Source organism: Cyrtonyx montezumae, unplaced genomic scaffold (genome assembly GCF_038088225.1).
Source record: "Cyrtonyx montezumae isolate F1298 unplaced genomic scaffold, pur_monq_1.0 scaffold_29, whole genome shotgun sequence".
Lineage (NCBI taxonomy): Eukaryota > Metazoa > Chordata > Aves > Galliformes > Odontophoridae > Cyrtonyx > Cyrtonyx montezumae.
Window position 1 is genome coordinate 3,075,845 of NW_027072033.1, and position 14,890 is coordinate 3,090,734.

The window sequence follows — 14,890 nt, forward strand, 5'->3', positions numbered from 1 at the left end:
ATGGAAAACATCAAGTTGCTGAATTAAGCCCTTTTCCTCATTTGTTTTTGCTGTTTAGAGCATACAGAGTGCTGTGGTCGCTGCATGCAGAGGCACGTTAATTATTAACTACAGCTACCAGTTTTTCTTTTGAAAATAAGTAACATTTGAGTCCAGTTTCAATGTGATGTCAATAAAATGGGCTCTCTCTGCCTCCCCCCGCCACCGGCCTCCTTCCAAAGTTCAGTGCCTGGGCGAGGAGCGGTGTTTGCCTTTCCTTATCTCGGTTTCTGTCTGAGGCTCCATGTGCAAACAAACCTAGAGAGAAGGAAACGAGTGCGGAATGCTCCGGGAATCCGGAATATTTAGCCCAAACCACCTGCCCTTGAGAAAGGGCGGATGGCGCAGTGCCAGCGGTCTTCCGAGCCGGTTCTGTTTCACAGATTAATTTTAGAGAAGCTCTCATGGCGAGAGGAGATAAGGGATTCTTGGTGACACGCGGGAGAAATACGACTCCAAAGAATCTTGCTCGGGCTGTTTGGTTTCGCCTTCCTCCTCCTTTCTGCAGCAGGACGGCAGAAAGCTGATGCCGGCCGAATTCCAGCCTGAAGCACCGCAGGGACGGGGCGGGCCGGCGCTCCTGCTGCGCTGCGCTGCCCGCCCCGTCCCGTCCCCGCCGCCCCACCTCGGGGCGAGGCCGGCACCTGCCCCGGGAGCCCGCCCCGCTCTTCCCCCGCCCTCTCCCCGGCAGGAAATCGCCCGACTCGGCGGCACGGCAGGGCAGGAGCGGCCGCAGCCGAGCCCCGGCGATCTGCAGCCCGCTGCGGGCCGGCGGGACGCTTTCTCCGGGCCCGCTCCGACAGCAGGCGAGTAGCCGTGGGGGCAGGTGCGGCTCCGGGTCTCCCTTCCCCCTCCTCTTCGTCGGTGGGAGCGGGGCGCGCACCTAGGGCGGCCGGGGAGCGGCTCGTCGCTAACAGGATTAGGCGGTTCTCGGTGACTTTTTCCGTGCTAAGTACTTCCCGGGAGAGCGCGATACGACGTGGGAAGCGGCGGCAGCGCCTCGGGTGAAGCAGGGATTTTGTTTCTCCGGTCTCGTCCTCTCCGCAGGGGAGGCGCCGAGCCGCGACGGCGGGGTTGGGGCTGCCTTTGTTTTAGTCGAAATTCCTCAAGTCTTTCTGTTGGCACATCCTGAGTGGATTCCAGCCGTGCCTCGCGCTGCGGCTAACTGGGTCACGGCGAGTTTCGAGTTAGCGGAGCCGTGAAACAAAGGAGCCGGCCCCGCGTCGGGCCGGGGCGGTGCTGCGGCCACCCCCTCGGACGCGTGCCCTGCGGCGTGTCCCTGCTTCACACCCGTTCCGTCTCGGTGTTCCTTCAGGGTGAGAAAGCGCGTGCCGTTTGAGTGTGCGGGGATCATCAGCGGAGCTCTTCCGTGCGTGTTGTCTGTAAGCCTCCGCTCCCGCGGTGTGCCGTCCGTCTCCGGAATCCCACAGTGACTTCCTGCGCTCGGACACGGCGGCTGCGGGCAGCGCGGGGGGTTGGCTCTCGGCCGCGCTCCGGTAGGGGCCACCAAAGGGCTTCTCTTGAACCTCTGGGCGCAGCCGTCGAAAGCGGCAGAGCGACGCGTTGGGATGACTTTGCTTTTCTTTTGTGTAACCAAAAAGATTTTCGAGGTAGTTATTTAGGTCCGTGATTCAGGAGAAAATAAAACAGCAGCGGCCGCACGCGGTGTGGCTGATGAAAGCGAGGCGTTCAGGGTTGAAGGCTCCGAGTGCATGCTCCTCCAGCAGCAGCACCTGCCAGCTCCCAGGGGTCCGGGTTGCAAGGAGCTGCATTAGCACAAGAAGTTTGCGTGTGCCCGTTTATAGGGCATCAGCGTTCCCGAAAAGAGCTGGAGCTGCTGTGTGTGCCGTTTAGAGATGGTGAGGTTTGTACTCGGTGTAGTCTAGTGCTTACAAAAGCTTCTGTCAGGCTCCAGAGGAGGCTTTCTGCATGCCTTTGACTTGCAGGTGAGCTGACTGTTATAATTACTTACAGACTGTTATATGCAAAGTCTCTCTATGCCCTCAGTGCTGCATTTCCTGGTGGTGCAGTGACTGCATGTCCCTCGTGGGGTGGTTTTGCAGGGGGCCGGGGTGATCCCAGCACTCGGCGTGGGCTGTGAACTCTGCAGAGCTCCTTGGAATTGCAGCATTGAAGTAATTAAATGTCTGATAACTGTTTTGATTGCTTAATCCCCCCTTTCCTGGTTTGATGTCTGCAAAGACAACCAGGAAATCTTATTTAGCAATGAAAATGTGCAGGTACTGATGTGGCTCCCAAAAAGAGATGTGTTGCTGCACCTTTATAAAATCCAGATGCGTAAAAGCATCAGATTTTTTTTTCTGAACTACGATATTCCCTGAGTGGGGAATGACAAAATATTCCAGGGCTGCTTCAGAGCAGCCTTTATCTTGATGGGAATTCAGACGACAGTGTCTGTGTGTGCCTGCAGCCATGGACAGTGTGTGTTCCCTGCGCTTCCTTGGGAGGGAGGGAGGGAAATCTCCAATTACAAGGCTGCCCTGTTTAATTGCTACAACAGTTTCAAGGACAGTGTAACTTTCATCAGGCCCTGCTGCATCAGTTTCATGCTTTTGTAGCAATCCTGGAACCAGTCCTTCCAACAAAGGGGAAAAGAAAGCAGTGACACAGTATGTAGTTGGCACAGTTTGCTGAAGTTGGAGACTTTCCTGTCTGGCTTATTTTCAAACAGGTATGAAAATGTGCGTTTATAGGGGGGAGGAAGAACGCATTAAATCAGAAATTGATCGTTGACATCGGCTGCATTAAGGCCTGTGAATCCTGACCACCAAATTCAGAGAGCTTCTCAAAAATGGAATGAGACCATTCATTTGCAAAGTAAACATGGCAGTGAGGCTGAAGGGCACAGTTTCTAGGTCTGTGTTCTAATGTGAGTCTTGCTTCATAGTGGAAAATGCCTGGGAGTGGGGAGTTGCCTGAAGGGCAGCCACCAGTGCGTGTTGGTGGTTTTCATGACCATGGTGACTTAAGCACACCAGTTCACGTCACCTGTCACAGTAAAGGTTTGGTTTCAGCCCCATGGCAACATACTCCAATTTGTTTGGGAATTCCCAGAGAAGTCCTCAGGTTCTCTTTCACTTCTACCTGGATTTCTGTCCCTGATGCTTCTGTCAGAACAGAGCTGTGGAACCATGGGATGCTCTTCTCAACTACCTGAATCCATCCTCAGGAAGTGCAGCTTTGTGTCGGATGTATACACCTTCTCCCTTCTAGCACACACTTGATTCTTGTCCCCTGAGCCTCTTTTCCATTAACAGTTGTTATTTTTTTAACCAGTACTAAGGCTATCCCTAGAGCTCTGTCACACTTCAGGAAGTATGCATTTATTTATTTTGTGAATAGGTAAATCATGTTTTATTACTTGCTGTGATTAATTTTATTTACTTGTTTGTTTCACAAACAAAGTCTGCATTTCATAGTCAAAGCTGAGGTTACTTTTGTTTTAAATGTTGCGCAATTAACAGAGGCAGTGCTTGTAGTGTGGGAATGGAGCAGCTTCATCCAGCTGCGGGGACCACTGCAGGTCACTTTACTACCTAAACTGTGTCATTCGGATTGGTTTTTAGTGTTTTTGTTTTAAATCAGGTTAGGTTTCAAGTGAGAACACAGAGTTTGCTGACTCCTTTCTGTCTAGCTCTAGGTGACTCTCACATCTGTGAATTTACTTACAGTGTTCATGACCCGTGCTTAGAAAATTGGGGAGCTGTGGGAGCTATGTCAGTTATCTTATATGCCATCTACTCTGCTGTATATTCATGAGCTGCATGTTTTGTTTTAGGAAACATGAGCTACCCAAGGCTTCCTGAATTTAGGTCAGGTTGTCATTGTGTATCGGAGTGTTGGAACCTCAGAGATAACAACAGTTCCTAATCTGGAGCTGTGGAGAGGATGAAACTCATTAGTGCTGTATTTCCACACGTATAACATCATAAGGCAAAAATGCTGTGTGATGTGATGTTAGGGTCAGTAGTAAGTATGTGAGGAAAAAGGCAGAAGCCCGTCTGACAACATCTTCTTGTTCTGATTTTTCTTTTCCATTCTGTTGTTGCTGCTTCTTTTGCCCAAAAATTAACTGCTTTTGAGAAATATATTTATTACAAGCACACGTTCTCAGGTGCAGTCTCCATACACATGAAATATCAGTTACAGGATCACAGGTTGGAGGTGGCTGTGCTTCCATGAAGTCAAGCATGTCCTCAGGTATTTTGGACATTTATTTTTCCTCTCATTGTCTCAGTAATGTTTCTTACAAAACCTTTCTGTTGTCATTCTGTCACAGCAAACTAATTCTTTAGCAGCAGCTCCCACTGTATCGATAAACTGACCTGAGCAGTGCCTGGTGTCACATTAACCAAAGCCTCATCTGTTTGTTCAGCCTTTTAAAAAAAGGGAAATGGTTAGAGAAAACAGATAAATCTCTCCTGAATGTCGCTGTTGACAGCAAGACTGTCTGTAGTCCTGCTTGCTCTCTCTGTTCTAACATCTGCTTCATCATCTAGCTCTTCTTAATAGCCAGCAGATTTGACTACTGGTGTCTCTAGCCTCCTTAGCACAACTCTGTATAAGCTGATTCTGAGAATCTCTAGGAACATATGGGCTGTTCGGCAAGGGATGCTCTCTAGGGCGGGGTCAGAAGTGGTTTCAGTCACTGAGGCTGTGTGAAAGAAGTTTTCAAGTCCTTCTCTTTCTGTGAAATTGCTCCCTCGCTCCCCAAAATCTGAGCCTTGATGGTTCTTTGCCTCAAGATTGTTTGTAGCATTACACATGCACTGATTGTTTCCCATACTGTTCTTATCTGTATGGTCCAGACAAAACACTAGTGCTCCTCAGGTTAAAAATTGTCAGCTGTTGCTATTCTTGTCACACAAGAATAAGTGTGTAGGAGAAGACCTTTGGTTTTTTGCTTGCTCCAAGGCAGAATTCTTTGCTCTGTGGGTGTTGGAGAGATTTTTTGCTGTTGAGAGATGAGGGGAAAAAAAGGATTCTCACTTTACAAAGACTGAAAATAATTTTATTTTTTTTCTACACTGGGCATTTGTGGTCTCTTTGGAGTTAAGCCTGAAGTGACTGAAGGATGCGATCATGCATCTGTCATCAGTTTTTACAAGAAACATGCTCTGTGTCCCATTAAGAGAGTATGACTCCTGTTTTCATCCGTCAAGGGTTACAATAAAAGGAAGCTTTTGCTTCAATCTTGTAAGTGCTCCTTCAATGCAGAAGGGTGTTTTTGTCATTTTTTTCCCTTTTCCCTGAAACACATCGTGCTTTCCACTGTAGTTGAGTCTAGACTTTCTAGAGCGTGAATGAAAACATGCTGACTTCTGAATTGCTCTTGCAAGGTTGAAATCACTGCCCCTCAGACTTTCTCTGCTTCAGCTAAGGAAGCACAGAAAGGAATGGAAGACTTCAAACAAATTTAGGAGACGCTAACAATTGTCATGGGTCCTTTTCCCCTATAGGTAGTGTATCTTGATAAGACTGTGATGAGTGTTCCAAGCTTAGATATACTGCCGCACTGCACTGTATCAATTTATTAGACAGTCACGTTACTGGATAATCTTTATTTCGTGAAGTAAGTAGTAATTAATGTGAAATCCATGGGAAGCAGGTTGGCAGAGTACAAATACACTGAGTAACCAAGTAATCTTTTTAGCTGAACTTCTAGGCAGCTTCTTGATGTTATCTGTGTGGATATGGCTGAGGGCTACGAGTTCCTAAAGTTGATACAAATGCTTTTTTTTTAACAGCTTAGTTCTTAGATTGTGTACTTGTATGTATGTATGTGCCCAGTTAGGGACATTTTTAGTGTCCTTTCAATAAAACTCAATCTTTCTTCCTGAAAAAAATACCAAGTTGAAAGAAGGGAAGCGGATGATATTCCTCAACAGGACACAATGGATGAAAGTATCTTTTGTTTGCCCTGCAAAAGTAGACCTTCGTTAACAATGGGTGTGCTAGTAGCTTTGAATTTCTGTTTCAAATAAAGTTGAAGGAAGTTGATAAACTGCATCATCCTTTACTAGCTCTAGATAGCCAAAATTCCTTGGGAGTAACTTATGTATCTTGTGTGAGTTTGGTTGTGATCTGTTGGTGCACGTCTAGTTGCGTGGCATATGCTCAGTTGGATCTGTTAGTCTTTCCCTAGAGAAACAAAAGATGGACCAGAGGTGCACTGAATGGTTTTCAGACTTTGCTTAGGACCCAATCTCTGAAAAACACTGTGGGGAATTTTTTCTAAGAAAGGTCTGTTCCTTAGGTCTGTGAGGGAAAACTGTAATATACAGAGAACAGAAAGAATAAGAACCAAAATTTTAGAGAAGAAACTGTAGTGATAATGATGTCGATAACAAAACTGATTTGGATGGAAGATTGGCTTGTATCAGAATGTCTTTATGTTTAGTAAAATTGTGTATTAACATAGGCTATTGCACTTAGAAGGTTCTTGGCAAAGTGGAATTGTCAAGAACTGCCTCCTTCCTATCTTTTCCCTCCCCAGTCAGTTCTGCTTTTGCAATAGACCTCCAAAGCTCTCAGAAGTTAAGATGCATGCAAGCTTAATGACGTCAGCTATGCTTAGAGACTTGTAGTAGCACTTCACTTTCTTAAGCTTCTTAATACTTTCTGTACAGATGTTTGTTGTTGTAGTTAAGTGCTTTTTTTGGACGTGCAGAAGTAATTCATTGATTTAATTTCTGAATGTTTTGTATGTTGTAGTTAAAGTCTCTGTCCCACCTGTTCTTCTAGTATTTCTGTATAAATGTTACGCACCTGTGTAGTAATATAGGTAAAATTATATATAAAACATTTGTATTCACATGTTGGGGTCAGGATAGTATTAAAACAGTTCCTTAGTTGGTCTTTCTGCAATCACATAAGTCTGCTGTGGTTTGAAGGTGCTGCAGCATTTCTGACACATCACTGTTATTTCTGCTTCTCCATCCGTCTCCACCTTTGTAGGTAGTGTCTAGGGCCACCTACCTCGTAGCTAAAACGAGTTTGTTATACTGAGTGGCTAGTAGGTATCTTAATGGAGTCTTCAGAGTTCTTAATTCTGTCATAAGTCAAGTAAGGGGAAGTTTTTCCATGCCAGTTTTGAACAGTTTGGATCTCACTTCCAGTGCTTTCTTGGTGCTGAGGAAAAAAGTTGAAGAAAAAGCTCACTGTCTTCCGCAGTATCTATAAAAAAAAAAAAAAAGTCTCAAGTTTTCAGTGCAGTTCTCTGTCATTTGATGAGAAGTTACCTAGTGTTCCATTAGTACTTGGAAGATTATAGGCAGCAGAGATTTAGCAAGGGATTAGTCAATTGGAGAGTGTGCATTATCCGGCTAGGCTTAGAACCGTGATTGTCTCTTCAATCATTTTCATTAGTGTCTTATTCAAAGATCGAATTATGTAACAATGACGTTTCAGGGGAATCCAGCAGGAGTTTTTCTTTGTTTTGTTTCTTTTTTTTTTTTTTCTCTTGCTAACTCTTCAAGCCTGGGAGAGGGGGAAAAAGCTTCAAACTTGCAGCATGTTTAGAAAAGCAGCATTTCAGATAAGTGAAGAGGCATGACTTCAGCTGCAGAATCTGCATCTGGATGATAACTTAGCTGCTGAGAGGCAGGATGCGCTACAAGAAATATATAACTATTTTAGAAGCAGCAATAGGAATTACTCCCCTTAACAAGAGAGAGCTGCTTCCTGAGGGTAGACATGCAAACCTGTGGCAACATCCAGGGTAAGTGTGAAAATATTATCAGAGAAAAACAACAGGAAAACTTGCACTCGCTTTGCAATTTGAAAACTTTTCATTAGAAAAGGAGTGTATCATTCAAACAGGTAATCTTTTTTTGTACCTATAGTGTGGTCTGTCTCCTGAAAGTGTAGTGAAATGCTGTGGTTTTGTTAGAGATTTCTATGTACTTTCTGTCCCTAGCTACCAGAATAATTACAAGGTGTTATTCCTAAGTGAAGAATATGCTCCAGAACAGAATGAAAAATAGTTGCTGTTCTATATTTGCAGCTTTTACTGCCAAATCTGCTATGTGTGTGTCCATCCACTCACCCCACTGCCCTTTTTGAGAAAATGTATACTCTTATCCATGGGAGAACTAACAGTTGCTAAAAGTGGAAAAGAGAAGCAGTTTTCCACATCTTTCCTTCTCTGCTGTGAAGCAAGAGTTCCTCATACCTAGGAACTGTTTTCCTGAAGTAAAGGTTTGGTTGTTAAAAGATAAATCAGCAAAGACTATTAAATATTCAAACTATGAAAGGCAGAGCATTCTGTTTTGTTTAAAAGCAAAGCAGGGAGCTTTCTTCTGCCACTCAGCTCAGTACTAGGTTTCAGAAACCCTTGTTCATCAGTGTTTCCCTCAAAAATTAATAGCATGAAAAGGACATTGATTATTTTTCTAGCCCACCCCCCTCTACAAGTAGCTGCAATTGACTGGCATCTTCATAGCCCTTCTGGTCCTTCACCTTGTTTTGTGTTAAAATGTTGCTTTGTTTAAGACACAGCACGGAATGTAGGAGGCTTTTGTTCAAGAGTAATGATGAGGCACATTTCTACTGGTTTGGGATAGTTTTGTGCAAGCAAGACTTCAAAGAGAAGATTGAATTAAAATAAGAATATTAATCTATGACTGATGCATGCTTATTCTATAATTTTTTCCACAAGAGCACTTCCTCTACTCGTGACAGTGACAGTGAAAACAACTCCAACCCGAAACACAAGATGATTTCTCAGTTGTATCACCAAGCCCATAACAAGTAGTCTAGCAAGTACATCAGTGCCAACAGTTTCCAGACATACCAACATAAATTCTGCAAGTTGTTCCTATGGTTCTGATATTGTTTTCAAGAATAGTTGGGCTTTTTGTTGTTAAAATTTGCCTGTTAAAGGGGATTCTTAGTACAGTGTATTTGGCATGGGATGAAGACTGTGACTTCCTTTGATTGTTTCACATATGTTATCTACAAGCCAATCTCTTTGAATTTTGCATCCACTCTTTATATGTTGACAAAAGGTTTATATGATTGCTCTCAATACGTTGAGGAAATGCACTGGAAAGCGATGGTATATTCTTAAAGAATTCCTCTTTGTTTTCAAGGGGTCTTGTTTGCCCAGAGACACAGCTCAAAAGAAGCAGTCCAAAAATGGAACTAACGGCAGCATTCTTTATTTTTTATTTTGTGACTCAAGCATGCAGCTGCTTAGCTTTCATCTACTGCTGAGCATCACTATAAAAAAGACAATACAGTATCCTGTTAATCTCTGTTTTTCTTTCCAGCGTTCTTAATCAGGCATCTCCCTTCTTTTGCTGGGAGGTTTAGTTGATATAATTGTTGTATACATTTGGATTTCCAAGCTGTTTAAGATGTATTTGGCTTACGTCTGGATTTGGTATTCTGACTGCTCCTCAAAAGCAGAAAACCTGTTGTTGTTGGACTGTGATAGGGATCCTGCTATATTTTCATTCAGTCTTTCAGGAAGCTAAAGACTGGTAATCAGTAATTGCTGCAGAGTTAAACAAGTTCAAGAAAGAAAAACACTGATCTTTTTATGGTTGCAGACAGCTTACTCTGTGCAATAGGAATAAATCAATAACTCAGTTTGTTATCGTCATATTATTGCTCAACTTCTGTCAGGTTCACATCAGAAAAAGTCAAAATAGGCATTTTAAAAGTGTGCGTGTGAAAATTCACATCATGAAACGGTTTATCAAAGCTCATACTGAATGTATTAGTGTAGAGGTCCTCATCTGATAACTGCTCACTATGCGCATTCAGATGCATTCCTAACTTCCTCCTTTACTACACTTAATTATCACCTAAGGTTAAAATTAACGTTAGAGTATGGTGCCAGCTCCAATGCTATCACCTAAAAGTTTTGAAAGGAAAATATATTATTTTGCTAAGGCAATTGTTTGCATTTCCATGTCAAAGGCATTAGAAAACATATTTTCCTATTTCCATTTTTACTTGGAATGGTGATGTGATTTCTGTGACAAATGGATTTTCATAATTATGGACGTCTCCGCATGGTGTCAAATTATGACATTAATGGTGATGTGATTTCAGCTTTCTTGTGTAACTTTCCTGCTGCTTCCAAAAGAGTATCTGCATACAGCCTGGAACTATGAAGACTGGAACACTAACGCTGTTGCTTGTTTGTAATGCATAGATCTTCTCGCTCTTTGTTGATAATAGAAATCTATACTAAGTACTGTTTTGTTCTGTGGCTTCAGGAAATCCTACCTTGTTAAAAAAAAAAAAAAAAAGTACCTTTTTCTTTTCTGAGAAAGATGTTTTCATGCTGGAATAGTCAGAAGAGAGGGACAATGATATTTTATCTTCACAGTGTAAACTCTGAGCAGGTGGTTGTATTTGTGAAGTTTTGAAGAAGTTAATGAGACTAAATGTATCTTAAAAAAATCTTAGAAGTTTGGAGTGTCCTCTTTTGAATTTAGGAGCTCGTTTTGATTGTACTCAGGGGAAAAGTAGGTGCCGTACATTTTATTGACATATCTTGTGTGTAGACTTGCAGAGATAATTGAGAAGTTCTGCAGAATGATTTCAGTGTTTCTTTCTTATAGCTTTCCCGCTATCCAGAAGTAGCTAGGGAATGTTAACCTAAAAATAACACAAAGAAATTACTTAAAGCAAACAAACAAACAGCCACTCAACATATTTGCAAGTCAACATCTTTAGGCAAGTCTGACTGCATCTTTGACAGTGGGACACTTTAGAAATCTTCTCTTTGAGAGGAATTAAGACAATCAAGAAGTATTGAGGGGGGAAAAAGTTCTAATGAGTGACTTTGTATTTCTGTTAAAAGCTTGCCCTTCACTGCAGTCAAACCATTCATTTTTCTGTTCTCCTACCAGGATAATGAAGGGCTACGACAAGGGGTTGGGAGAGGAGGAGCACTCTAACAGATGGTGAATGGAAGCTAAAATACTGCTTGTGCTAAAGGAGGTTAATGGAGGCCAGCTGAGCCGTCCTGAGCAGGGAAGGAGTAGGCAGTGAGGTTGCAGCTGGCAGGTGGAGCTGTTAAATTACCAGATGTAGGAACTGAAATATAGGTATTTGTTCTTACTGAGGTTATGCTCAAGATAGAATGTTGTTACTAGTTTAACTCTGTATAGTCAGGCTAAGTCAAAATCAAAAGCCACAATGCCTTGTGGAGAGTACAAGAGCAACAAGAGGAAAATAAACGTGCTTCTTTGTACCTTATTTTGCTTGCAAAAATGCCTTTTTCCCTTGTGTGCAGGCCTGTGCAGTTGTTTGATGGGAGTTACTGCTTGATTTGAAGTTTGTAGCACTCCTGCAAATGTAAATATTGGTGGCTGTCTCCTTTATTTGAGCACTGTTTCAACCTGACTCCTAGGGAAGTGAAAGCATGCCCTAACCAGGAAAATATAGTTTAAATCTTCTTTATCTCAAGGATCTAGCTGTCCCAGGCTTTCGATCACTCTGTTGTGACTGTACATAACTGAAACGAGACTTTATTTTTCAGGGAACAAACTACTGCACTGCCGTCTCCTTGTGAGTGGGACTGGGAGCACAGCTGTACATCACGTGCGAAGTATTTCACTGCAAACAGACCAAAACTCTCAAAAATCAACATTCCTCACAAGGTACTGGTCAAGTTACGTTGGTTAGAACCACTCATTCGTTTGAAATGATGAATTTTTTGTTGTGTGCTACCTATAGCATTCATTCTTAGAGCTATGTTTTTGAAAAGTTTTATGAAGCTGTACTCAACAGAGTAATACACTGGAACAGAACTTGTTTTTCTGGATTTCTCTAGTGACTTAGAATGAATATATGCACGCTTACTGACTGCTTGATGATGTGTAACAGGACTGAGGAGGAGAGACTTGTGCAGTGAACTCAATACTGTGCTAAAATTATGCAAATAATCATGCACAGGCCTGGACTAGTTCATTTCTGCTAAACATTCTTAAAGAATGGGTTTATTCTATGGTGACGTCTTCAGAAGATATAAATATTCAGCATGTGTTTGGGAATAAATAAATTACTTGAAGCACAAAGGGTAGAATTAATGGGAATTGCTTAGTGACTCAGTACAGAGTCCTGAGAAACAAAATAGCCACACACAGAGAGAGTTGTTTTGCTGCATATTTTTGTATAGTACATCATCAAGGTAAATATAATCCTTTTGGCATCTTAACCTTGCAATTGAAACCTTTTCTCAAGTGCTTTCAGAGAGAATATGAAAAGTGTGCTTAGTTTTTTCCAAGTCATTGCCAGATGACAATTTTAAGAGAGCAAATGATCTTTAGGCTGGTATTGCAAAACTACGAATTGACTTAGTTTTCACTGTTGAGAGATGGATAGCTATAGGTGGTTTAGTAATTTATTCAGAGAGTGAGTATCAGTTACGCTGCTTAATTTTTTATATACATAGGTTACTCTGAAAGTAATGCCTTCTATTTTATAGCCTTGGAAACTGCAACAGATACAAAGAGTACAGCAACACTGTTTGATAAAGCAACTGTATATCTTTATTTTTCAACATAGTCACCACCATTAGCCGTGCATTTTTGCTTGTGATTAACAAAAGCCTGCACAGCACACTCATAAGAAAAGCCTGCATGGCTGTATGGATCGTGGTTTGTCTTTCACTGACACTGCTGAAATGCACCATCCACTGCTTCACTGTGCTTACATCCACTGTTTGGTCTCCATAGCTGTGTCAGAAAGTGTCAGTGAATATACTGGGTGCCATTTTTTCTGCGTGGTGGAATTTAGTGACAAACTTTTGCCTCATCTGAACTTCTGTGTTGGATGCTGTTCTGTCAGAGTGCCCCTCTGTTGGCATCTGTCACGTGGCAACAGCATGTTACAGAATTCTGGTAGGAAGGATCAGCCTCTCTACCTTTCCACCAACATCCACCTCTGATGACGTAATCAAACAGGAGGCAGTACTTTCAGAGCAGCCCTCATGTTTGACCAAAGCTAATGAGACTCTAAAGACATAATAAAAAGACCAAGAAAGAAATAAAATGTAATTATATAAAATATCAAACAAGCAAACCCTGTTTTCATCGGAAGCTGTGTGGCAGAGAATATGGTGTGAGAATTTCAGTGAAGTGTAGACAGGCAGAAATGTCTCATTTGGGCTCTCTAGGAGACTCTAGCAATATTTCCTTGAGATGAAAAACTTTCACGTGGTATGGTATGCAAACCTTATATCAGGAAATTTGGGTACTAGCAAGTACAACTCGGAGCAGAATTCCAGGGTCACTTACTAAGAAAAGATGCACACTGAAAAAAATGCTTCAGAAGTTAGGTCTAGCCACCCAACTTGAGACCTACCAAGAACTGTGGGACTGGCAAGTGTATGATTAAGGTGGCTGTGTCTATCTGCTTTCTCTCAGATGGCTGTGCTGTCTATTCTCCCTTGCATTCTCAGCAGGCAGTTTTAATATTTCCTGAAGAGCAGCACCCAGAAGTAGGCACAGTACCCTAAGGTGGGGCCCTGCTATTACTGAATAAGGCTGCAGAACTGCTTTGTTTCTTTACAGACTCCTCAGCAGGATGTTTGCCAGTATAAATAAGATAGGAAGAGGCAGAACTTTGAGGCAGACATTTAGCACTCTGAAAGGACTAATTTGGCTGAAGAACTGCTTTCTGGAGCTTTGTTTTTTAAATAACCTCTGCATTAGGAAAAAAAAACAAACAAGAATGTTATACATACGTTACATTTTGTGCATTCTCCATATTCTTTTGTTATGTTCTAAATAAGTGTAATGACCTCCACGAGAATGGGATCTTTGTTTTCTTTACTGCGCTGTCTTAATTAATTTGTGCTGTGAGAATTGATTACCGTGGTAAAGTTTTTGATATTGTAAGGACTTGACTGATTATGAGGGAGGGCAAACAGATTGCTAAATGCAGAAGACTGTTTCACTGCTTTGCAAGTAGTCAAGAAACACGAAGGAGAGAGGAATGACTGAGATGTAAGCAAAATGAGTATTCAACCAGGATGTGCTCATGTCACTCCTTCTCCATGAAATTGACAAGTTCAATGTGATGAAGAGGTCCTTTTGAGTGTTGATAAGCACTTTCACATATGTTTGAGGAGAAAAGAGTGCAATCTTGTTGAGATTTCTTTTAAATAACTTTTTTTTTTTTTAATAAGTTTTTATGGATTCTAAAATTAATAGAAGTGAAAGTGCATGCCCTAGAGGAAGCTGTTTTAATTTTGCTTACTCTACTGGTGAATTGTCTTTATCATGAGAGAAAAGATTTCAGGTAGAGTCATTGCTAAATCCATGTCTCACACTCTAAATTATGTCCCACTGTTTCATTTGGTTATCAGTGTACTTTTCACGGTGGTGCCATGCAGTTTAAAACACTGCAGATACAGATGTGTTTAGAATAGAGGCTATATTTATTTATTCTCTCCACTCATTTTTTCTTACTGCTTGTTATCAAATGCTTCAGCTTGTTCCCGTGCTGCTCTTTTGTTTTTTATTTTATTTATCAAAAAATAAAAGGGTATGGAGATGCTATGTGTCTCTATGCTAATGTGTATACTAATTCATACATTCTTTGCAAAGATGTAGCAACATCAAACAAGCAGTGTCTTGCTGTCTTTCAGGAGAATAAATCTCTGAAATGTTTGTGTGAGATCTGCTAGATTGATGACCAAAAAGATTCAAAACTATTGAGGAAAAATATGCTATATATTGCTATCCTTCTTACTGTTAATTTCTGTAGTGTTTTTCCTAAGCTGTTCATCACATAACAACGTCTGTCACAATACATTCTTCCCTACTTTTGTGAATTGGAAATTAATTGGCTTAGGATTGTGCAG

General features: G+C 42.0%; 1 protein-coding gene across 1 annotated transcript in view; it reads left to right on the forward strand.

Moving 5' to 3' along the window:
* The first annotated feature begins 11,473 nt into the window (after window positions 1-11,473).
* Window positions 11,474-14,890, forward strand: part of TJP2 (tight junction protein 2) — a 47,156-nt gene continuing 43,739 nt past the window's right edge. Inside the window, exon 1 of the mRNA XM_065740601.1 lies at window positions 11,474-11,681. The gene's annotated coding sequence lies outside the window, so the exon portion shown is untranslated. The remainder of the gene's footprint in view (window positions 11,682-14,890) is intronic.